The 24,539-nt window shown below is 41.1% G+C and overlaps 1 protein-coding gene across 7 annotated transcripts in view; it reads left to right on the top strand.

The window, feature by feature from the left end:
• The first annotated feature begins 7,447 nt into the window (after positions 1–7,447).
• Cep128 (centrosomal protein 128) overlaps positions 7,448–24,539 on the top strand; it is a 366,411-nt gene continuing 349,319 nt past the window's right edge. For 5 of the 7 annotated variants that reach the window (XR_008218335.1, XM_052738687.1, XM_052738685.1 and 2 more), the window contains exons 1-3: positions 7,448–7,622; positions 9,664–9,821; positions 23,695–23,835. The gene's annotated coding sequence lies outside the window, so the exon portion shown is untranslated. The remainder of the gene's footprint in view (positions 7,623–9,663; positions 9,822–23,694; positions 23,836–24,539) is intronic. The other 2 variants (XM_052738684.1, XM_052738688.1) reach the window with 2 other exon arrangements.

Genomic DNA, 24,539 nt, shown 5'->3' with positions numbered 1-24,539 from the left:
GGTGTTTCCTCCTCTGAGCTTGGGAGACATACCTTTCTCCAGTTTTAATTGCTTCACATGTGTGTAACAGTTAAGAGTTTTCTGAGTATTCCATGGAGACCTGCTGTGGTTTTCAGGAATTTTTCTCCACATGGCTTTTTCCTGCTCTTAGTTTGTCATGAAAACTCCATGTACCTCCACTTCCCAAGGCTCTCAAGTCCTTTTCCAAATTTACAGCATCTAGTGGGCACTTGCTGCCTGTGTTCCTTGTCTTTACACCACAGGTAAGATCCTTTCTTGAATGTGGCGATCGTGAGGTTTGCCACATCATCTGTTGCCTGTCTCTCAGAGATTCCATTATTTGTCTGATGGCCACTATCTCCCACATATTTTGTCTGTTATTTTAATTCTGAGGGCAAGGTATGTTTGGTGGCGGTGACTCTGTCTTTACTGGGAGTAATGCTGAAATCTGTAGCATTTTAAACCCTGATTCAGACAGCATAGAACTGGTTGAGTAGAGATGATAATGTGAGTAAAATCTTTCATGCCTAACTGTTTCAACTCAGCAAATTGGAACAAGCCTTCAGTGTAACATGTCCTAATAGCCTGTTCAGCAAGTGACTATGGTAATCACTAAAGCAATTTTCTTTCCTTAACATAAATTTTGAACCAGAAAAAAAAGAAGCAGATGAGATGATGAATCAGTTATAAAGTGCATTACGAGAAAAGTGTATCCATTAACACACACCAAAAAAATTCCTTTTAAATGTAACAAATAGATGAGACTAGCTATAGAATACTAGGTTTTCTTTTATCTTAGAAGAACCATTAACACTGTTCACAATTCAGAAGGTGGCATTTTTGCATTTCTTTTGTGTTTTATCCCTTTCAAAAGGTGCAGCAGAGGCTGTACTGCTTGACTACACTAATAATCCTCTATAATGGTTTAACATATTATTAGTTGCTCATTTTGACCTCAGTGCATTTGTACTGCAATGTTATAAACTTGCCATAACTACCTAAAATTATAAATGTATGATAGAAAAGAATATTATGAGATGAGCTGTGCTTCTACGCAGCAAATGACTAAGGATTACAGTTTCATGAGTGGACAATATTATTGTGGCAATCCTTTACTCTGATTCTTCTTAGAGACTTGTCGCTTATGTGGAAACATAAAAGATATTATCAACAATACTTAAATATTTGTTTCTTGATGGGTAGAAAGTGTGTTCATTCCTCTTCTATCCAGTCCCAACCAAATCAAAATATTGAACATTTTACTTTTATTTCTTATGATGTAGTTGTTATGTGATATTGCAATGGAGTTTGGCCATCTCTGGTTGCCAAATATAATCAAGTGAAGTCTAAAACTCTAGGTGGTCATCACTTGTGTGGGAACTCTGGGCAAACTAGAGGCTGTTTTGAAGGGACATTCTCCCCTGGTACCAATATGCAGGTTAGATACCTTCTGGATTTAGATGTTTTTCCTTTACCTTCAGGTTTGTTCTTTTATCCCTATCCCTAATTCCAGGATTTCCCTTGTTCTCTGTGTCTTCCTGTGATAGTATGAATATAATTGGCCCCCATAATCTCACAGGGAGTGGCACTATTAGGAGGTAAGGCTTTGTTGGAGTAGGTATGGCCTTGTTGGAGGAAGTGTGTCATTGTGGGGATGAGTGTTGAGGTTTCCTGTGCTCAAGATACCGTCCAGTGTCTGTGACCCCTTCCTGTTGCCTGCAAGATATAGGACTCTCAGCTACTTCTACAGTACCATGCCTGCCTGCATGCTGTTATGTCCCACCCTGATGGTAATGGACCGAACCTCTGAACTGCAAGTGAGCCACCCCAATTAAATGTTTTCCTTTATAAGAGTTGCCATAGTCATGGTGTCTCTGCACAGCAATAGAATCCTTAACTAACACATTTGCCTTCCCATGCATAATTTTATTTACTTATTTATTTGTTTATTTAATTTTTTATTTTTTCGAGACAGGGTTTCTCTGTGTACCAGCCCTGGCTGTCTTGGAACTCTCTTTTTAGGCCAGAGTAGCCTTGAACTCACAGAGATCCGCCTGGCTCTGCCTCCCAAGTGCTGGGATTAAAGGCATGTGCCACCACCGCCCACCACTTATTTATTTTTTGAGGACTGATTTTTGGATTATGGTACTTTCTTCCACACCATGTGGTTACATCATGACTTCTTTGTAGAAGGCCTGGCTTCCTGGGTTTGAGACATGTGGGACCTAACAGGGCCCTGCGTGCAGAAGGGTCTGGGACTTGGCTTAATGCTTTGTCCTTTCTATGCTCATGTTCTCAGCAAATTTTTAAATTTTATTTATTTATTGTTGTGTATGTGAATGCATGATGTACATGTGTACATGTGTGTGGGTGTGTGTGTTAAGGTGTGTGCAACGGCACCTGTGTGGAGGTCAGAAGTCAATTTTGTAGAGTTGGTACTCACCATTTACCTTTCCATGGGTTCTGGGGACTGAACTCATGTTGCCAGGCTAGCCCATCAAACACCTTTACCCAGTGAGCATCTGATTTGCCCTTCAGTGTGTCTTGAACAACGGCCTCACATTTTAGTTTTGCTTTGGGTTTTACAAATCCTACAGCCAGTCCTGTTTGAGAGTCTTTGTGCTGCATTCTCAGAAGACAGGAAGGGATCCCTTTTCTCTTTTTCCAGTCTCGCTTCCCCTCTTCAGAGAGAGAGAGAATGAGAGAGAGAGAGAGAGAGAGAGAGAGAGAGAGAGAGAGAGAGAGACAGAGACAGAGACAGAGAGACAGAGAGACAGAGAGAGAGAGAACGGTAAAATAAATATTTGAGAACCTGGACATGGACATGATCAATCCACTGTTGCTATTTTACAGTGGTATGAGTTTGCAAGGTACAAGCAAAAAACACTTCTGTGTTGTCTGCTCGAGACAGTCTTGTCTCTAACTGCCAATCTGTCTGCTACCCAACAGCTGCTTCTATGGCCTCTGTCCTTCCTCTCCTGTTTATACCTACTCAGGATGGGCAGAGCTAAGATGAGCATATTTATGTTTTCAGGCCATCCCCATTCCAGATTCTCTTCATTGATTAGCCTATCAGGGTATTTGATATGGCTCAAAAGTATACTTGATGTGATTGTTCAAGAAACTGGAGATGGGATTAGTGCTGTAGAGCTCATAGTCCATACAGTTGGGTTTTTCCAGTGTAATCTTAGGCTCTTGTTTTAACCAGCAGAGCTTATCTAAACCTTCAAATGGAAAACCAACAAAAACAAACAGACATCCAAGCATTGAGAACAAAATAAAGTCCTGTTGCTCAGAGACTAATGTTTCAGGGTGAATTTAGTTCCAATCAATTAACATATATTTAGGACTCCATAGGATGAGAAACTGTGGTTCTTTGAATGTTATTGACCCCCATAAACTCATCGGGAGTGGCCCTATTAGGAGATACGGCTTTGTTGGAGCAGGTATGGGCTTGTTGGAGGAAGTGTGGCACCGTACAGGTTTCATATATACTCAAGCCATGACCAGTGTCTCAGTTCACTTCCTGTTGCCTTCCGATCAAGATGTAGGACTCTCAGTTCCTTCTTTAGCATCATGTCTGCCTCCACACCGCCATGTCCCACCATGATGATAATGGACTAAACCTGTGAAATTGTAAGCCACCACATTAAATGTTTTCCTTGGTCATGTTGCCATGGTCATGGTGTCTCTTCCCAGCAATAGAAACTCTAACTATGATAGCAACACATGGGATGCTTCCTACATGTTAATTTATTTTACTCTCAAAGCAGCATTACTCATTTCCATCACTACTCTTTTCCATCATTGACAGAAGAAATTAAACACAGAGGAAGCAGCTTGCTTGAAGTCACATAGCCATTAGATATTACAGTGAAGGTTTGAATCTGTGCATTTAACCACCGCAGCTTCCTCTAGTCCATGAGGCACTACAGCAGTGGTTCTCAACCTTCCTGATGCTGCTAACCCTTTAATACAGTTCCTCATGTTGTGGTGACCCCAGCCATGAAATTATTTTGTTGCTACTTCATAACTGTAATTTTGCTACTGTTATGAATCGCAGTGTAAATATCTGATATGCAAGATATCTGATATGTGACCTCTGTGTGAAAGGGTTGTTAGAAACCCCAAAGGGGTTTCGACCCACAGGTTGAGAATCACTGCACGAGACCAGGGGTTGGTGCCAGGAACCTGGAAGCTGTTCAGATGCAGGGCTCTGGTCTCTTGGGTGTATTTCCTGTTGATGTTTGCTTCCATATTCATTTATCTTCAGATTGATGTTTTCAGCTTCTTGTTGAATGTAGATGAATATGGCCATTTCCTGGTGACTACCCCAGCTCTTACCTGAACATCAAAATTATCAAATCATATACTAGAAATCTGGATTTCATTTTAAGTTATTAATGCACAAGGACCCCCATAGGCCCAGGCTATTTGGAATGCCTACTCCTTGACAGCATGTCAGAGGAAAGTGATCTCTATAATATACATGAGTCTGGGGACTCATGGTGTAGGTGTGATTGTTTCTACATTTAGCCTGTCTCATAAGATGTGATGTCGGCAAGGCATATGAAAATATGTACCACATCTCCCCCTCTGGGGCAGTGGGAAACCACAACACTAAGGCTTAATGGGTTAGGGGAAGTAATATGTTATGAACTGTTTCATGCCCTCGAAAAATTCATTTCCTGAAACTGCCATTGTGACTGAATTTGGAGACAGGTTCGTTAGAGAGGAAAATTAAATAAGCTAATAAACATGGGTCCTTAATTCAATGTAACTGACTTTTTTTTTTAACAGGTAGAGAGACAACAATTCTGTGCACACAAAAGGACAATGCCATTTGAGGACACACAGAAGATAAAGAGAGAACTCTCATTGACCGATGTTTCAATGTGGGACTCTCAGCCTTCAAATATCTGACACATTTTTCCTCTTTCTCACTCTTTCCCTTCAATTTCTGTTGTTTAAGCCACCTAGTCTACGGTATTTTGTTAGAGCAGCCTTAGCAAATTAACTCACCATGTGTGCTCCTGTTTAATGACTTATAAAGGAGGAAAACTTCAAATAATCCTTATGGAGTTGCCCAACTCTAGACTCATGTGACTCCATTTGAATGTAGTGGTGGTGTGTGAAGGGTAGCGACCATGCACCAGCTATATCCTTAAAAGGAATTTAATATCCTTTGGAAGCTGCAAGACCATTAAATATATCTTGTTAAGAAGTAAGTGAGAAACATTCTAAGATCTGACTTCACTACATTCCATCCCCCACCATGTCCCATTTGTCCACTGAGGTGTATGACAATAGTTTTTAATTTAATCATACATATACATTTTTTTTTAAAGACAGGGTTTCTGTAACAGCCCTGGTTATCTTGGAACTCTCTTTTCAGGCTGGCCTCGAAGTCACAGAGATCCTCCTGCCTCTGCCTCCTGAGTGCTGGGATTAATGGTGTTGGCCACCACGCCTATCTCCAAATTTTTAATCATAATTAACTCAAATCTGATTTCTTTTTCTGTGGTCCCAGCTGTGTCTTCAGAATTTTTTTCTTTGCTTGACCACTATCGCTTTAAAATGGAGTCAATAGAATTGAATTCAATCTTATAAATACAGCTGGACAAAAATGTTATCAACAACCAGTTTCTACTAACGTAGTTCGAAGTTACTCTAGCATTATGGTAGTACATTTTTTGGCAGTTGATCAGATATATTTCCAAAGGAAGGTTCTCTTTTATGTTTCTACTTAGATACTGATGTAGTGTCTATCTCCCCCAACCCCCCAGCATTGTAATGAATTGTCATCTCCTTCCATTGGCTCTGAGCAGCTTAAACAAAAGGATTGCTCTTTTTAATCTCTTCGTTATCCTTGTGTCTTGTGTCTAATAGAATGACAGGATCCTAAGGTGATTCAATATGCACATTTGCTAAGCTGAATCAAATTATTTTGTGAAATTTAGCCGTTAAGAAACCGAGCCATTATGCCTCTGCAGGCATTGTTTGAATGACTGTTCTGAATTATGTTTCTTTTTGTGTCAGGTGGAGTGTATTCTAGAGGCACAGCTGTTGATGCAAATACTTAGGTAAGTCTTTCGAAGAATGTGTGTTTAAATTGGATAGGAAAAGCCTTTGTGTGAGCAGGGTGGGAATTTGGGGGGAGGAGATACATTAAAAGTCAGGTCCCCTTGTTTCAAGACCCAAAGGAGAGAGAGGATTAAGTGGGAAATGAATTATTCCTGTACAGTGGTCAAAATAGACAGCCTGTATCATAAGACAATCTAGTAGACAGTTCTCAACCTGTGGGTCGTGACCATCAGAAAAATACACATTTTCGATGGTCTTAGGAACCCCAACCATAAATTTATTTTCGTTGCTACTTCATAACTATAATTTTGCTACTGAGCAGTGTCTGGGTTGTTAAGACCATCAGAAGAAATAGGTGTTTTCTGCCAGGCGGTCGTGGCCCACGCCTTTAATCCCAGACAGAGGCAGGAGGATCTCTGTGAGTTCGAGGCCAGCCTGGTCTGCAGAGTGAGTTCCAGGACAGCCAGGACTGTTTCACAGAGAAACTCTGTCACGAAAAGCAAAAATAACAACAACAGCAAAAGAAATATGTTTTCTGATGGTCGTGACCCACAGGTTGAGAACCACTGATAGTTGGGTTTATTTTATTTTATTTTTTTTTTAAGTTTCAGGAAAACGTCCATAGATCATGTAAATTTTGATTCTAGTTTTGGGGAGGGTCAGGTCAGTGTCCTTTATTGGCAGAGTAGAAAGAAAAGATTATGGACGTCCCTAATGGATTTTCACTTCTTAGGTTTTCCAAAGCTCCTGCCTTCGTCGAGGTTTTAATTCTCTCATCGTGGCTGAAACTGACTTTTTTTTTTTTTTCCTGAGCAGATAATACTTCTTTCATGTTCTAGTGAGGACGGAACACAGTAGTAATGAACAGACCACCCCACACTGCATTTGTAGATTGCCATTGGAAGAGCTGTAAGATCTTAGCCGAGCCACTGCAGGCAGAAAGTGTTTCACTTGATCAACTTCTTTATTCCCCTCCAGTCCAAAGCCTTTAAAACAAGACATTAAAGCGATTTTTTACATCTCACTGCTGGATATTATTTATCCTTTGATGTTTCCTCATGAGTAAAATTTCACTCCACTGCCAAGGTAGCGTTTGAACGCTTTCTGCCAGGCGTTTGCGTCTTCACAAGCTGCTGGCCCTTTAAAAAAACAAAATTAGAGCCGGGCTAGAAGGCAGGGCCCTAGGTTGGTAAAGACCGCTTATCCAGCTTCTTCCGGGAAAGGAACCTAGAGGCCAGATGCAGAGCATGCTGGGACTTGCAGTTTAGTTACTGTCATTGTGGCTGGATCTCTCTGCTCTGGAGCGTGGGATGGACTACAGCTCCCAGAGGGCCAAGCGGCGGTGGCGCGTCCAGTGCTCCTAGCCGCGCCTGGGCGGCTAGTTCAAGTTGCCATAGCTGCGAGTCAGGGTTGAGCAGAGTCGGTTGCGCCGCAGCGTTGAGTCGGTTGCACCTTCGGGGTCGCTGGTAGCCGCGGGAGCCGGGTGGGGCCTCGGCGATGATCCGGCGTTAAGAACCTGGAGTCACCTTGGGTCTAAGGTACCTGTCCCATCTGCTCCCTTGTCCTTTTTTTCACTTCCCCCCTGCAGAGACATTTACGTCCCACTTCCCCTTGTCCCAGGGTGGAGACACCAGAGCAGCCAGGAGTAAGTGGGATGGGGCCGGGTGTGTGGGTGCAGCGTTGGCAAGTTGGGGGCGATGGCGTGTTTGCACCCCCCCACAGGTGGTCCATGGTCAGGTCCTGGCTAATCTCACTCTGAACGTGCGTTGTCCTGGCTTTTGAGTAGCTTGCCATGGGCAAGCTACTCTAGACGCTTTAGCTAGCTGACATTTAGTTGACGGCTCCGAGGGTGTAAGTTGGTGCTTCTCTGTCTTCTGGTCACTTGATATTCCTATGCTAATTTAGGAGATGCCCGGTCCTAGCGGTTAGCAGCCCCCTTTTGGAATTAATTCGTGGAAATACCGAATCCCAGCTGCATCTGTATTGCTTTAATGGACCGAGTCTGTTAGGCAAAGGTTCGGTAAAGCTAAATGTTGTAGCGTCCTGTCAGGATTATGCAAAACATTTGGCGCATTGCCTAGCTCAAAGCAAATTCTCAGCACTTCTTTCCAAAACTGATTGTGTCTAACAGAAAGAAATACCATGCGAACTATACAGGTGGTTTTTAATTTTACAGTACCTGTGTTAAAAGTATGAGGAAACTGCTGAGATTAATCTTAATTTGTCATAGTACATAAAATATTTATATTTGGCATGGAGTAAATATCAAACTTATATGTACACACACACACACACACACACACACTTTAGACAGGGTCTCACAGTGTGGCCCTGGTTAGCCTGGAACTCTTTATGTGGATGGACCAGACAGGTCTCCAAGTCACAGAGATGCACACCTCTGCCTGCACACTGCTGAGATCCAAGGTGTGTGGTACCACCAGGGCTGTATTTTATGCTTTTTTTTTTTTTTTTTGGAAAATGGTACTGGATGTTCAGAATCTAGCATGTATTATCATTTTGTATTTATAGTGTGTATCAGTTTGAACTGGCCAGACTTCTAGAGTTGTAGCCATATGACTGCTGTACTGGACACCACAGCAGGAAGATGAACTTTGACAGCTGTGCATTGGCCTAGAGCAGTAGTTCTCAACCTGTGGGTCGCAACCCCACAGGATCGACTGGCCCTTTCACAGGGGCTGCCTGAGACCATTGGAAAACACACATTGTACATTCTGAGTCATAATAGTAGCAGAAGTACAGTTATGAAGTCGCAATGAAAATAATTTTATGGTTGGGGGGGTCACCACATCAGGAGGAACTGTATTAAAGGTTTGTAGCATTAGGAAGGTTGAGAAGCACTGTTTCATGTAATCCTAGCTGCTCTAGAACTCACCATGTGGTAGGGCTTGCTACTTTGTCAGAAAAGTGTGTGTTAAACTGTTGCTTAGCTGGCCACCCTGAACATCTCTCAGGTTCTCAGCAATTTACTTTTCCCAGAATACACTTCTTGAAATGGCTTATTGATATACACTCACAGTGGTTTTCTTAGATGATTTTTTTTTCCTGTGGATTTTTACAATTTTAAAAGTAGTTAGAGAGTGTTGAAAACATTTCTACCCACTGCACTTTTCTTCAGCCAAATATATAATACTTTGGTTTATTAGTTTTACCATTCACTGTGAGAACTGATCCACCATACGTAATATGTCTTTAAAGAGGTGGAGGGTGGCCTAGACTTACAAATGAGCCAGCACATTCAGAAAACCATGTTCATTTTATTACCCAGTCTAGTCTCCCAGTTGATATACTTAGTACTTTTGGCTAGACTTGAGGTACGGTTCATCCCCTAGTGTGATCTAGCAAGTCCAATGATGATGACTAGGCATGGGCAGAAAATGCCACTTATAAGGAATCTGCAGGCTGGGCATTTGGATATCATTTGGGCTTTTGGGTGACCATAGGAGTGTACTGTCTGTGTTCCGTGGTATTCTCTAATCTGTGCATAGGGAAGATGAGATAATTTTCATTAAAAAATGTCAAGTTCTAGTTCTGTTTACTGCCTGTTTCATTGGTTTGTAGGTGTTTTGGGGGAAGTGTAGAGGCAACCCAAAAGAGCATCTACTTGACTAGACCTTTTGCCCGGAATCTCATGAAGAAATGATAGGAGGCAGGCATCCGTGCCTAAGAAGAGCACTGAGCTCAAAGGACAGCAACACAGAGTTCTGGGAGTGTACTTTGTACGTATGCTTGCTCTTTGAGTTTAGCGTCTGAGGAAATCTTTGACATTGTTGTATATTCAAAGTGGGAAAGGGTATGCCAACAGCAAGGATTTGGGAATGGCGGTCGGGGTCGGGAGGCAAGGAGCTCCTGTTTGTTAACAGTTTAAAATTAAAACTGAGTGGCTGTGCATGACACATTAAAAAAATTCAGATAAACAGATAAGTGGAGGTATGCTTTCACCTTTACCAAAAATAACAGAGCAGCTGTCTACTAGGCAGATGTTTGGGAACCTGCTGTAGCCCAGATACTGCTTGAGGTTCTCTTTCCCAGGCATTGCATTTAATCCTTTTTCATGCTTATCCATGTTTCTCAGATCTGTGTCAGAGACTCTTTTACTTGGAAATTCTTGAGCCCAAGGAGTGATCTTTATTTCCAGGTCTTCCGACTCCAGATTCCCAGTCCTGCCCCTGTATAAGGCCTCATGGCTGTTTGTAATTGTTCTCCAGTGGATTTGACTTACACTCAACAGTTTTGGATTGATCTCTTTAAATGTTTAAAGGATCTTACTTTTTTTTTTAAACAATATGAATAGTCTATTCAAGTAAATAGTTGTAATTTGTGATTTCCATGAATTGAGTATATTCAACACAAATTGTCATTGATTATCAAAGATTTAGTATTAAAGCTTAATTTTTGTAATGGATTCAAAATTCTGGATGAAAAAATTGCCTTTCCTTGTATTTTGATGGTGAAAAGGCACTGGCACACAGAGGGATTCTGAGGCCTTGTGATAAATTTCCACTGATGATTTCTGATGTCCAAAATTCTTAGAGTTAAAGAATTTTAGAGTTAGAAAGACAAAAGCCCAGTAGGTTAACGTATTCCAGGAATTCTCACCGGCACAAATTGACACATTTGGAACTTCTATAAATGATATTTTAGAGTGGATTCACTATTGTTAGGGGACACCTTAGACAGGTTTGAATATAGTCATACTCTTTAGAGTCTGTTTTCCTATGTAACAATGTACTGTTAAAAGACTATCATATAAATAGTCTTACTTATAATAAGTCTACTGTCTTATTCTCCTTTGAGACAAGGTTTGGAGTACAACTTAGGCTGGCCTGGAACTTAGGATCCCTGCCTCAGCCTCCTGAGAGCTTGGTTTTAGGTGTGTTCCAATCTCTTGGGCCTCTGTCTTATCTGGTTTAACTGCTATCTTTGTGGCCTAGTGATTAGATTCGTTTAATGTATTTCTCATCAAGGGATTTTATTGTTTCTTATTCTTAAATGAGATTCTCATACATACGTCCTACACATAAGTTGTGTATGCACACATGTGCACACGCACACACACCCTTTTGGTTTTTTTTTTTGAGATAATGATCATAGAAGCAGAATTTTTGAGTCAAAGCGTGTATATTTACTTTCCTTGTTTTGCCGAGTTATTCTTTAGAAAAGCTATTCTTATTTTTATAGATAATACATTTTTATATATTTACTGTTGTGTGCAAATGTTGGGACATGGTACATGTGTGTAGAAGTCAGAGGACAACTTTGGAGTTGATTTTCTTCTTCCATTGTGGGCTCCAGGGATCAAACTCAGGAGGTCAGACTTGCTTAGACAAGTGTTTTTATCTGTTGAGCCTTTATAATTAGTACTTGTACACCGAATGCCCTTGTCAGCCTTGAGGGTGAGAGCTTTGCTCATCTGTCCAAAACAGATAAACAAGGACACCATTTATTGTTTCAATTTGCAATTCTCCAGTGAGATGAACTATATTTATGCTTTTGTTAGGGACATTTGTATTCTATGAATTGCCTGTTTATGTGTCCTTTGCGACTTTTACTACTGGAGTGTTATTATTTTTGTGTGCTTTTTAAAGATCTAATTAATCCCTCAGTTCCCATATAGTGCAAATATTCTGAGTTTTTCCTTTGCTTCTGGTGTCTTGTTATGATATTTAGGAATGACTTTAACAGACTTAGTAAGCCTTTATCAATATTCATCTACAATTAATATAACCCTTAGCATAAATCTGTGTACTGCTAAATGACTGGAGGATTTTGGAGAAGGCAGCATTTGTGATTACATGAATCCATTTAGCTGATGGATATTTAGAATCTGCTGTGTGCACAGTGTTTGTCATGAAACAGGTGCTCCTGAGTAAGTGCTTGTGAATGAGTAAGCTCATGCATGAATGGGTGTGTGAATTAAAGCTGAGCTGGAGCTAGACTGTTTAGAATGAAGAGCAACATTGTGGAAGAAGTGGACTATGATTGTTACTTTAAAGGATGGATAGTCAATTTTATAGATTGAAGAAAAAGGAAAAGCTTGATGGTGGTCAGGTGAAGGCTTTCAAATGCTCAAAATGGGTTTGTTTATTAGCAGCTATTAGAATATTGAAACTCTCTAGATGATGAAGTCAGGTGATGAAGAGACCATGGAATTTGGAGTTTAGAGCTTGATGGTACAGGTAATTGAAGGACTATAAGTAACTGCAAATGACCATTATAAAGTGCCAATGATTTCACAAATAACTGAGTATTCTTAGGTTTGATCCAGTTACTAGTAAATTTTAGTATATGCTACATTGATTTGAACTGCTGCCTTGCTTACCATATAGTAGACATTAGTATTAATAGTATTTGTATTAATAGTATGCGGCTCAATCAATATTGTTTTAAGGCTCCAAATAATTAATTTAGACCCTCTGCTAATGAAATTTCTCTGCTTAATAATTGCTTAACTAGTACTTGCTCTGTAAAGCTCTGTAGTTTGAACTTTGTTTCTGGATTAATCAGACAGAATAATTAAAAAAAATCTAGTTGCAAATTAATTTGATAATGGTCCAAAACTATGTTGAGTGCTGACCTTCAACCGTATCTGAATCCATTTTGTGTTTCTTTAAGAGAATATTTGAAGGTCAGTGATTTATAAAAGAAATAGGTTTATGTGGTTCATAATTCCAGTTGTCACAGGGTCCTAACAGCATAGTCCTATGGTCTGTTACAAGTCCCTGAACCACTAATGTGTCACATCATGGTCATGTCATGTCACATCAGGGAAGGTCATGTCATGAGTGAGGGAGCAGGAAAACCAGCTGACAAAGCTTTTTAAGAATCTGCTTTTCAGGTGTGTAGTCTATGAGGTTGTGCAAGACCTAACCCCATGAGAGTTGGAGATTAACCTCCCCTTTGGGAGTGCCCTTCAGTGTTCATCCCCTAGTTCATATCATATAGAGCATTGTTTATCAACCTGTGGGTCTGGTCCCTTTGGGGGTCACATATCAGACATCCTGCATATCAGATATTTACATTATGATTCAGAACAGTAGCAAAATTGCAGTTATGAAGTAGCAACGAAATGATTTTGTGGTTGGGGGTGTCACCACAACCTGAAGAACTGTATTAAGGGATTGCAGCATTAGGAAGGTTGAGAACCACTGATGTAGAGCTTCTACTGCCATTAGATTGCCAATCTCAGAGGTCACGCTTCCTGCAAACAAACTTTTGTGGGGCTAAAACACATATACAGCATAGCAAACCATGAGTAAAACGGTCTTTGTTGAAATTTAGAGGCTTTGTAAATAGACAGTAAATGGCCAGCTAGAACGGCCTAGGCTGACTGGAGGCAATTATCTGTCAAGGAGAACAGCAGAGGGCACTGGGCCCAGAGTTGGGGTGGGGCAGAGAAGGGAGGCTTTCCGAAGGATGCTTCTTCAGAACTGACCAAGAAACAGGAGTCAAGGATGGATGGTTAGGAACATGGGCCTTTGAGAAAGTTCAGAGAGTGAAAGAAATGTTCATGGTAGTAGGATTGGCATAGGCATAGGCATGTTGGTGAGATGAGGGCACGGATTTGAGTAACTGAGGATGAGTTCCATTGTACAAATAGTCAAACCTTATGGGGATGTTTAATAAGTGTCTTTCTTCAGGGATGCAGCCCTAAGATTTCAGAGCTGTGAGAGGAAAGATTACCTCTGTCTGGAGACAGAAGAGTTCGTGAGATTGTACTTAGCTATGCCCAAAGCGATGAGTAGATTGAAATAAGCTGGGATAGTGGGCAGGAGGATTCTTCATGGCATTAGTGAGGCCTTGAATTCCTGATTCATAAACCTTGACTCCGTCATGGAGGCAATGGAAAGGAGACATCAGCAAGATGTTTTGATGGCTTAGAGAAGTACAAGATTTAGACTCCAATTTTGTTATTGTAATTTTTAAAAACAAAGTAATTGTGGGCTAGTACTTTACTCAAACTGCCCTCTCCCTTTACAGCATAAATAAGGTTGTAATTATACCATCTTTGCAGGATTGCAATAGGAATCATGAGAAAATGCTAATGAAAATACTTTCTAAGCTCTAAAGCGGGGTATGAATTAAAGGTAAATGGCACTGTGAGATGATTTCTTTTCTTGCATTTTTTTTTTCATTAGGAAATCAAATAGTTTCTGTTCCTTTTAAAATTAGGGAGAAATAAAGTATGCATTGTGATGTAAATAAATAGCATGGTTTTTTTGTTTTTATTTTTTTTCAAAACCCTGACATTATTATACATTTATAATTGCTTTTCCCCCTTAAAACTTGGTAGGCTATTATGTGCTACATATAATTTGCTTGTGTGTGTGTGTGTGTGTGTGTGTGTGTGTGTGTGTGTGTGTGTGTGTAGCTGAAGTTTTTTTGGTCTTGCTTGGTCCACAGTCAGTACAAATCTCTCTCACCTGCCAGGCCTGCAGCTGCTTGGACCCAAGCAAACACACAGAGACTTATATTACTTAAACTGTTTGGCCTAATGGCTCAGGCTTCTTGCTATCTAGATCTTACATCTGAAATTAACCCATTTTTATTATTCTGTAAGTTGCCACGTGACTTGTGGCTTACCAGTACTTTTACATCTTCTCATGGCGGCGGCGGCGGCGGCGGCAGCAGCAGCATCTCTCTTCTCAGCCTTCCACTTCCCAAGCATTTTCCTCTCTTCTTGTCCTGCCTATACTTCCTGCCTGGCTACTGGCCAAACAGCACTTTATCAATTAATCATCCACAGCGTGTGTGTGTGTGTGTGTGTGTGTGTGTGTGTGTGTGTGTGTGTGTATTCTGATTTGAAAGCATCCTTTTTCCTTTTATCACTGGAAGGGTGTCACATATATCTATGGTCTGAAACCATCTCATTCTCTCAAGGAAAGTTGGATTGAGAGGAAAGTTTAGCAGATAACTCTTTCAGAACCAAATCATGTCAACAGTTACCCAACAGTTAGCCTTTGCTTTATAACCAACAGAACCTTGGATACATACAACAATAAACGTTCAGTCCTCTACAGTGGGTTCCCTAAGCTGTCTACTTAGCGTGGCTAGACTTGTTCAGTTGGCCGGGGGCAGCTGGCTGGTTTGTTGCTCTAGGCTGGAAGGCCTGGGATTTTGTGTGTGTGTGTGTGTGTGTGTGTCCTATGTCCTCCTCTTTCTAGCCTGAGAAGAGTTTCAGGAAGTAAGGTGGAGAAGCTAGGAGAGATGTGGGCGAGCAAGGTCCAGGGAGCAATCCTACTTTTCTTTAGACCACTCCGGTTAAAATCCTGCTGATGGCAAGGTAGGCAGCTGAGCCCACAGTCAGCACTTAACTGCTTTTCAGGAATGAGGGAAAGAAATATATAAAGTGAAGATTTTGGGTGAAATTTAAAGGATTAGGCCCCCCTCCCCTTTAGTTTTTTCATGTTAGTGCAAAGTCTTTCTATGTAGTTTGCTTAAAGTCAAGTAAAACTATTTCATTCCAGTTTTAAAGTCTGCAGGCGTGTATACTTTAGATGTTTGCCAGAGTCTTAATGTTCTGTCTACCACTGAGACAACCACTACCATGCTTTCCTTCTGGTCTGTGTGGGAACTAACTCCCAGGCATCTCTGCTGATTAATTCTTCACACCTGGGCCACTCATTTTCACCTGGCCAGTTGGGCTCATAAGCTTTGTCCTTTTAGTTTTCATTTTAGTTCTTAGTAGTATTGCAGATTCAGCTAAGTGAAGCCCGTCAAGTGACGCGTTGTGGGAGGCCAGTGTGGTGGAGATTGGGGCAAACAGAAAGATGTGAGTCTGCCTAGAGCGTGGTGTGTACATCCATGCTCCTGTGGATGATCAGTCTTCAGCATTGGCAGAGCTTTGGATTTCTTCCAGAAAACTGGAAATTGGAGTTTTCAAGTGAAGTAGAAGTTTTCAGATTCATGTTTTAAAATAACATAGTTATTTCAAGCAGACATCTGTCCATGGGGTTTGTTCTGTACTCCTCCAAGTTACATTGCCTGAATTAAACAAAATGATGTCAGAAACTCAGGGGTCCGGTGATCGTCTGTTCCAATCTCTTGTTCAACCAATCTGGGTCAGTATGGGCACATGATAGTTGTTGCCTGTACTCTCAAAGGGTTTAATTCTGGTCTGTCATTGTGGGAATGATTGTGCTATTTACCTGTTTTATCAGGTATAAATACAAAAGTGTGATTTTGGGCTCAACACAAGTAACACATGCACATTCATCTCAGGTTTGGCAGTAGCCATTGCCATTTCTCTGGAACTTCTCTGCCATTTGGCAGATGGTTTCAGGGTATCATGGTGGCCTGGTGAACAGAGATGTTCAGCTCACTGATTTCAGGAAGCAGGGGTGGAGCTGGAGCAGACATAGTCCACAAGACCATTGTGTTAGCAACCTGTTTCCTCTAGCCAGGCTGTACCTCCTAAAGTGTCTAGAACCACCCACAGAAGCACTGCCAACTGGGACCAGCCCTTCAATGTAGGAGACTTTTTAGGGACAGGGACACTTTATATTTGAACCACAGCTGGGTTGCCGTGGTATTTGCTTTGTAGGGTGATTGTTAGGGAATTCTTGGGGTCTGGAGAGATGGCTCAGGGGTTAGGAGTGCTGACTGCTCTTCAGAGCACCCACCCGGTGGCTCACAACTGTCTGTAACTCCAGTTCCAATAGGTCCTATGCCCTCTTCTGGCATCCATGAGCACTGCACACGTGGTACATAAATGCAAGCAAAACATCAGTACACATAAAACAAACACAAAAACCCAGAGAAAAGGAATTCTTTAAGATAGAAACAATGAGGGGCTGGAGAGATGGCTCAGAGGTTGAGAGCACTGACTGCTCTTCCAGAGGTCCTGAGTTCAATTCCCAACAACCACATGGTAGCTCACAACCATCTATAATGAGATCTGGTGTCCTCTTCTGACTTGCAGTCATACATGCTGTATACTAAATAAATAAATCTTTAAAAAAAGATAGAAATAATGAATATGACAGATGCTGGTCTGGGGCAGGGAATAAGGGGGTCCATAAGATATGACCTCTGCCCTCTGGTTACAAATTTTGCCTTGCAGTGTTGACATACGGGCACATGTCATAGCTAGCTGTCCAATGAAAGGTGATTCTTATCACACCTCAGACACTCTGATTTGTAATCATGTGTTCTGATTATTAAATCCAGTGTTTCTCTGTTTTAGAATTCATTTTTAAAGGCTATTTCATGTTGACCTTTAATTTTAAAGCCTACTCAACAAACTTTTCTCTTTGAGTTCTTAGGCAGGAACATAATTGTTTTTTTTTTTTTCTTACCCTAGACTTGGCTATGCCAATTTACCTATGCCAATTTACCGGGTTGTCTGGTGCTATAATTTGAGTAGCTATAGAGTAAAGAGCATTCTTTGAGACTGGAAACTAACTTCAGAGGGGGCGGCAAATATGCCACTGTAAGTCCTCAGGTGGTATTGCTTGAGACAGTGAGTGGCTTCCCTGTGTGTCTCTAACCAGTAGGTGGTTCTTGTCCTCACCCCTCGCTTTCTTAGTTTTGATTGAGACAGGGTTTTACTGTGTGGCCCAGGCTGGTCTTGAACTTGCAATGAAGTGCTGGGATTATATTCATGGGCCACCATGATCAGTTTTATGTCTTCTGTCTTGGGCCTGCCTTGTGTTTGTATACCAAATCTTTTCCAATCTGAGACTTCTTTATCCTTTGAGCAAACATCCTTCCCAGGTAGTAATCCATCTCTTTTTTTCACATATCCAAAGAAGAACGAAAAGCGCACATATGACAGCCTCTATCCTTTGCCTTTCCTTTTCTGCAGGACCTGGCGGCCTCACTTTCATGTCTTTGCTGAGACTGTTTTTAATGTGCTCACTAACAGTTCCAAGGGTGCTTTCCAATCCTTTTCCTACGTGGCTATCTGTTGAACTGGTGCATCACAGTTTAGTTTTACCTCTAAATAAGGGAGGTAGCTACCCCATAGTAAGTTCAATAGGGAGAGTTTAGCACTGAGGACTGTGTTCCATACACCAAACCAACCCACTCTCAGGCCAAATCAAATTGGCCCATTCTCTTACATTGTTATGTTCTTTATATATATATATATATATATATATATATATATATATATATATATATATATATAATTTATATAATATAAATATATATATTAAATATATATATTAAATATAATTATATATATATTAAATATAAAAATTTAAATTTTTTCTTTCCTTTTACATAATAACCCCTGTCCCCCCTCCCCCCCTGTTCCCCCTAACCTATCCCCATCCCATCCCCATCCCCGCCTCATAGAGGGTAAGGCCTCCCTTGGGTAGTCAACACAGGCTGGCATACCAAGTTGGGGCCAGATCTAGCCCCTTCCTACTACATCAAGGCTGAGAAGGCATTACACCATAGGGAATGGGCTCTAAAAAGTCAGTTTGCGTACCCGGGATAAATCCTGGTCCTGTTGCTAGGGGACCCACAAACATATCAAGTCACGCAACTTTCACCCACATTCAGAAGGCCTGGTTCAGTCCCATGCAGGCTCCCCAGAGTCCATGAGCTCCCACTAGCTTGGGTCAGCTATCTCTGTGGTTTTTCCCATCATGATTCTTTTAAATTAGAATTCTTTTAAAAAAGGATTTTAAAAAATTATTTAATTATGTGTATGTGTATGTGGGTATGTGCACATGAACGCAGGGACCTGTGGAGGCCTGAGGCATCCTGTTCCATGGAGGTGGAGTTATAGGTCATTGTGAGCTACTTGATGTATGTTCTGGGAACCGCGCTCAGGTCCCCTCCAAGAGCAGTAAGTGCTTTTTAAGTATTGAGCCGTTTCTCCAGCCTCAGTATTAGAATTCTTAAAAAAAAAAAAAAAATCATCCATCCACAACATGCAAATCCGACGACAGCAGAGCTGCCTTGGTATAGGGATGGGAGTTCTGTGGGTTTGAACCCTCTCTAGTTTCTCTGAGACAGTTTGACTGCACCCCATTTCCTTGTATTAGCTGTGTGTCCAGCTTCTGCTCCATGTTGAGGGAAGGATTCTGACCTGACTCCTGGGATTTTTGTGCTCACCTCTCTTACGTGATATTCTTGCCAGTCTTTCTCACCAAGGACTATGACCTATTTACTTTCTTCTTTGATCTCTCTCTCTCTCTCTCTGGCAATGCTGGGGATTGAACCTAGGGCTTTGTACTTGTTAGGTAAGTTCTCAACCACTGAGCCACGTCCCCAGCTCTCAGTGTTTTGAGACAGAGTCTTGCTACGTTGCTCAGATAGGCCTTGAACTTTGGAACCTCCTGTCTTTGCTCGTGAATTCTGTGATGACAGGTGTAGACCGCCATCCTTGGGTTATCTTTCATTTGCAATGTAGTAACGATTCAGTAAAGGATGAATGAATCAACCTGGTTTGAGTACCTCTGGTGCAGAGGCTTATGGAGTCCCTTGTTTTCCTGCATACGTGGGAACTGGCGGATGGGATGGACTGACTGTTGATTTTGATCTTGTGTAACTTTACTGGAAGGGTTTGAGGTGAAGGTACAGAAGAGCACTGATGTAAAGAAAAAAGGCACACCTAACTGACAGTTGTTTGTACATGGCAACCTTGGCTGACTTGGTGACTTTCTCACCTGCCGGGTGAGCTGCACCCCCAGGTTGTACGTCTGTTGAGACAGGGAGAAGTACATTATGAAAATTGAATTTGGTTGATGATTAAGTTTAAAACACATTTCCCTGTTTAATATCAATGTCATTACCTTGAACATCTTCTTTGAGGACAGTTGCCTTGGATAGGGACAGCTGAGGCACACGGAGGCTATAGAGGCAATCACCCACTTAACATGCACTACTCAGTCTTTGTGAAATATCACCCCTGATGCTGAGTGCTTATCTTTTATGGAACAGCTTGCAAATCCTAATTGTTTTAAACTGACTCTGAGGAAAAGAGATTTGAGAATCAATAAATCACAGCTCTCATACATACAAATGTGCCTCATTACAATGAAGACAATCTGATGGCTCTTTAGGTCAAATAACAAAAGGGGCGGACTTGAGTTTATGAAGGCTCGCTTCAATCTTCTTACTGCAAGGCTTGAATGCGATCTTCTCTCTCTGGTCCCAGTGTCCAGGGCTGCATATGGACATTTGTTTAGATAGCATGAATTGACGAGGGTTCATTGCTTGCATGGTGGTTGTATGTCTTCTTTATAAGGCTCATTAAGGCAGAAACAATGATATTTATATCTTTAAGTATCGATGTGTTGGGAGCAGCTAAATAAACTATTCTAAGAACTGTGCCAGCAGCTATTCAAACACAGCATTCTCTACGATTTTATAGACTCCTACCCAAGGTCACCCATCTCAGTCCTCTCTTGAGTCTTGGACATGCTCATGTCTAAAAAGCAAATACTAGCTTCTTGCCGGAGAGCAGTTTTGTTGCACAGGAAGGTGGTGGTAAGGTGCAGAAGAGTAATTCTGTTTTTCCTGAAGGAAATGCTTTTCTCACCCTCAGCCAGAATTTCGGTGACTCAGTTTCCTTAAGTTGTTCTTCACATTTGACCGTTCATTTTTTTCTGCCATCGTGTGTCATGGTAAAATTTCTTGTAATGATGAAAATGGATTTTTCATTCAACTAAATTTTTTTTCCTTTGCATTTTAAAAACAACGACAACGAAAACTTTCCCTGGGCCCACACAGATGTTTTTCTGCCTGTCTTAGTGCTTCTTTGAGCATCAGATTACAATACTGACTGTGTGTCACTCAGGAACCATTCCTAATTTGTCCTCCAAAGCGGCATTTGATCACAGTAAGCCGTGTCTGTCCACATGCATGTTTCACACAGTGCTTTGATATGTGTGTGCATTCCGGCATTTGGATTGTAAGCCAGTTTAAAATAACTGACCTTCCGCAAAACTACAAAGGACTATACAGCATGAAAAAGTTTCTTTTAGCTCACAAGTCAGGGTAAGTGGTTCTGGAGCTGGAGTGGAATGTAGAGGCAGCCCCTGTGAACTGGGCCTTTTGCTCATCCCTCGGTGAGAGCTAATGAAGTGGTCTGACCTGGGAAGGTTCCAGGAACTAGGAGGTGAGGTCAGGAAGTTGTCAAGCATGAAACGGAAGCAAGTACCAAGGAAAAGAGAGCTCTGAGGATGTAGGATGTTGAATTCCTTTCCGTGTTATCAGCTTCTTAGTCTGCTGTCTTTGAAGGTGGTCTTTGTATTTCTTTTGAAGTATATATTTATATTTCCTCCTGATTATTTATTAACAAATTCATAATTGAGAATTCATAAAAGATAGGAGAATAGAAGTTTAGAAGAATACAAATTGGCAATAAACTTCTGAGAGTAAATATACCTTGAGAGAGTAATTTGTTCCTTTATTATCCTTCCCATTCCTGTGCTTCTAAATTTACATTCTGGTAATTTTGTGTACATACCCAGAAAACAGAACATTTATTACAAAACTGGAACTCATACTTTACCCTTGCTTTTCACTAATTTTTCTTTGGAACCAGAACCAATCTTCCTTCCTTCCTTCCTTCCTTCCTTCCTTCCTTCCTTCCTTCCTTCCTTCCTTCCTCCTCCTTCTCCTTTTCCTCCTCCTCTTTTTCTTCTTATTTGTTTTGTCATCCCAAAGTCCCCCTGCCGTGCCCCCCCCCCCCCAATCCATGCCTTCTCTATTGTTTCTCTTCAGATACAGGCCGGCCTCCCATGCATACCAGACCATGGTGTATCAGGTTGCAGTGAGACTAGGCGAATTCTCTTCTCTTAAGGCTGAGTGAGACAGTCCGGTAGGGGAGATGGGTCCCCAAAGCAGGTAACACAGTCAGAGAGCCCCTGCTCTCACCCTTAGGAGTCTCACCGAAGACCGAGTTACACAACTGTAACATATGTGCATAAGGCCTGGGTCAGTCCCATGAAGTCCCAGTCTCTGGTTGTCTGTTCAGTCGCTGTGAGCCTCTGTGAGGTCTGTGAGGCCAAGTTAGTTGGGAAACAGAATTTTTAATGGCTATTTACTGTCCCATTGTAGAGTCCCATTGTATAGTAACAGCTGTCCCACTGGATGTTCTGTGTTTGACCCATTCTCTTTTATTTTGAAATTCATGTCATTTTCATTTTCTCCTTAACATACCTTCACAGTAAATATTTTTACATGCAGATTTTCAGTTGAGTTTTGTTTAGGGGTCATTTTTGGATGTATAATTACTAGGTCAAAGGTGCAAACAGTTCTTGGCAGATAGCTCCCTGTTAGCAGCCAGACAGGCACTATCAATTTGCACATTCCCATTAGACAAGTTTAGGAGTACTTTCTCCTGAGACCCAGCTATCCACAGACATTACTGTGTATGGAAACAGCAGGACGGGAAGACATCGTCTTGGTTTAATTTAAAATTCTTAGACTATTTTGTTGAATTTTTTTCTTGCATCTGTGTATTTGTTTTCTTTTGTGACCATTCTCAGTGTGTTTGTCAACATAAGATGAGTCCGACTCTTACACATTGGCTAGTTTCACCAAGGAGAAAAGTTTTTGGAGTAAACTGTCTTTAATGCCAGTGATCTTAAGATATAGCACACTTAAAAGCTATGTTTAAACTGTAGCATAACATAATATATTGTTAATGATGAATACAGAACATATAATTGCCATTGCTTTGTGCTTTTCTCTTTGGGGTCTAGAACTGTTTTCATGGCCACTATACATCCACCCTAGCTTTAAAGAAATGTTACTAAAATAAAATTACACCATTCCCCTCCATTCCCAATTCCCTTTCCTTCTTCCCGCTCCTCTCATGTCCTGCTCACCCCACTCCCTCCCTCTCAAGTTCATGGTTTCGTCCTCTTTGCTATTGTTACACACACAGAGAGACATACAAAGACACACACAGGGACACACACACACACACACACACACACACACACACACACATGCACACACGCACACACGCACACACGCACACCCCCCAATAGCCTACTGAGTCCATTCAGTGTTGTTTGCATGTTCATGATTTCAGTGCCGACCACTTGGTATTGGATAACCGATTGGGGGCTCCTCCCTGGGGGAAGACTACTTTTCTTAGTCTCAGCATGCCTTGTAGGTTTTTGCCTGAGTTGGCACCTGTGAGATTTCCTTTGTCCGCGTTAGCATGTCTACTGTCTACCCTTGCTTTTGACATATGTGCACACCTCTTGCCAACTTCAGTGGCGAGGGTTTTCTTTGTTTTCCTCTTTCCCCATCAACTCCATGACTAGAGAATTGTTTTGTTTTTTTTTTTTGGCCCATGATAGATTATTGTCTTTTGGTAATATTGTATTGTTGGCACAAGGCTGTTTTCTGTATTATGGCACTGAGAATTAGGCTTCCACTCATGTTTGCTATGGGAGTCATTCTTAACCTTTTTTATCGTTAGTAATAGTGGAAGGAAGTGCCAAGTTTTATCAGCAATGAAATGATCTATTTATATAATTCTGTTCTTCTTTTAGTTCACTATTTGTGAAGTTTAGGTAATAAAAAGTACGTAGAGGGTTGCCAAATGTTCATATGCTTTAGAAAAACCATGCAATTTCTCAGTACTTATCCTCTTAAATATTGATACCTCTGCAGGAGTTCCACCAGATGCAGGAGTCTGACCAGCTCTCATTGCTCAAAGTAATTGAAATTAATAGCAGAAGACTTAGAGTGCACCCGGGAAGCTCATGCCAAAAACTGATTCTATCTTATTGAAAGTATGTAATCCTAGCTGGGGTAAGTGATAGGACTTTTTCTTCTGTGTTATGTCATGGTAACAGGTAATTTAATGTTCTCTTAACTTCATCTAATTCTACTATGATTTTCTGTTATGAGATAAATTCACATATCCTGATCAGTCAGTTGTTAATGTATGTTAGTCATGGTGCAAAGTCATATAAAAGACTTCGAGAAACCTCTGCCAGTGTTAAAAGTATAAATGTACGGTGTAGAGTTTCCACATGAAGTCATGTTGTCTGTCTTCCTTGGAGGGTTGGGGCAGACATAATACTGAATGAGTGGAAGATGATTTGAGAGAGTCCTGAGATTTTATTTACAATATAATCTTCTAAATGTTTTATTTTAAATGTTGCAAGCACATTCTGTTGTTATTTGTCATTACTGATAATTAGTTCTAGGGGTGTGTCTATGCAGCTTTACTATATTATTCTCTGTACTAACTATTTTAACCATTTTCCCAAATAGTCCACTTTGGTGGGCAGTCTCCTCCATTTCTTGATGGACAGGCAGCAGAGAAAGAAGGAATACAGGAAGGGACCATACTAAAGGCATTCTCAGCTCACCCATTTCCTCCAACTACTTCTTCCCTCTTAGCCTTTATCACATCCCAACAATGTCATTATAAGATTATTAGGAAATTAATCCATTAACTATTAGGTCAGAAGTCTTCATAATCTTATTGTTTCTGGAAATAATATCCC

The sequence above is a fragment of the Peromyscus californicus genome, unplaced genomic scaffold, assembly GCF_007827085.1.
Source record: "Peromyscus californicus insignis strain IS unplaced genomic scaffold, ASM782708v3 Scaffold_15__1_contigs__length_86483966, whole genome shotgun sequence".
Lineage (NCBI taxonomy): Eukaryota > Metazoa > Chordata > Mammalia > Rodentia > Cricetidae > Peromyscus > Peromyscus californicus.
Note: the sequence above shows the minus strand (reverse complement) of the source record. Positions and strands in the feature narration are given on the sequence as shown.